Raw genomic sequence first — 1447 nt, 5'->3', positions numbered from 1 at the left:
TCCTCGGTCGTCCCCTTCTCCTCCTGCCCCCAATCCCTCCCAGCATCAGAGTCTTTTCCAATGAGTCAACTCTTCACATGAGGTGGCCAAAGTACTGGAGTTTCAGCTTTAGCATCAGTCTTTCCAAAGAAATCCCAGGGCTGATCTCCTTCAGAATGGACTGGTTGGATCTCCTTGCAGTCCACGGGACTCTCAAGAGTCTTCTCCAACACCACAGTTCAAAAGCATCAATTCTTCAGCGCTCAGCCTTCTTCACAGTCCAACTCTCACATCCACACATGACCACTGGAAAAACCATAACCTTGACTAAACGGACCTTTGTTGGCAAAGTAACGTCTCTGCTTTTCAATGTGCTATCTAGGTTGGTTACAACTTTCCTTCCAAGGAGTAAGCGTCTTTTAATTTCATGGCTGCAGTCACCATCTGTAGTGATTTTGGAGCCCCAAAAAATAAAGTCTGACACTGTTTCCACTGTTTCCCCATCTATTTCCCATGAAGGGATGGGACCGGATGCCATGATCTTAGTTTTCTGAATGTTGAGCTTTAAGCCAACTTTTTCACTCTCCACTTTGACTTTCATCGAGAGGCTTTTTAGTTCCTCTCCACTTCCTGCCATAAGGGTGGTGTCATCTGCATATCTGAGGTTATTGATATTTCTCCCGGCAATCTTGATTCCAGCTTGTGTTTCTTCCAGTCCAGCGTTTCTCATGATGCACTCTGCATATAAGTTAAATAAGCAGGGTGACAATATACAGCCTTAATGTACTCCTTTTCCTATTTGGAGCCAGTCTCTTGTTCCATGTCCAGTTCTAACTGTTGTTTCCTGACCTGCATAAAAATTTCTCAAGAGGCCGATCAGGTGGTCTGGTATTCCCATCTCTTTCAGAATTTTCCACAGTTTATTGTGATCCACACAGTCAAAGGTTTTGGCATAGACAATAAAGCAGAAATAGATGTTTTTCTAGAACTCTCTTGCTTTTTCCATGATCCAGCAGATGTTGGAAGTTTGATTTCTGGTTCCTCTGCCTTTTCTAAAACCAGCTTCAACATCAAGAAGTTCACGGTTCACGTATTGCTGAAGCCTGGCTTGAGCATTCTTTGGCATTGCCTTTCTTTAGGATTGGAATGAAAACTGACCATTTCCAGTCCTGTGGCCACTGCTGAGTTTTCCAAATTTGCTGGCATATTGAGTGCAGCACTTTCACAGCATCATCTTTCAGGATTTGAAATAGCTCAACTGGAATTCCATCACCTCCACTAGCTTTGTTCGTAGTGATGCTTTCTAAGGCCCACTTGACTTCACATTCCAGGATGTCTGGCTCTAGGTCAGTGATCACACCATCCTGATTATCTGGGTCGTGAAGATCTTTTTTTGTACAGTTCTTCTGTGTATTCTTGCCACGTCTTCTTAATATCTTCTGCTTCTGTAAGGTCCATACCATTCTGT

The sequence above is a fragment of the Bison bison genome, unplaced genomic scaffold, assembly GCF_000754665.1.
Source record: "Bison bison bison isolate TAMUID 2011002044 unplaced genomic scaffold, Bison_UMD1.0 scf7180017855836, whole genome shotgun sequence".
Lineage (NCBI taxonomy): Eukaryota > Metazoa > Chordata > Mammalia > Artiodactyla > Bovidae > Bison > Bison bison.
This window is presented reverse-complemented; position numbering follows the sequence as displayed.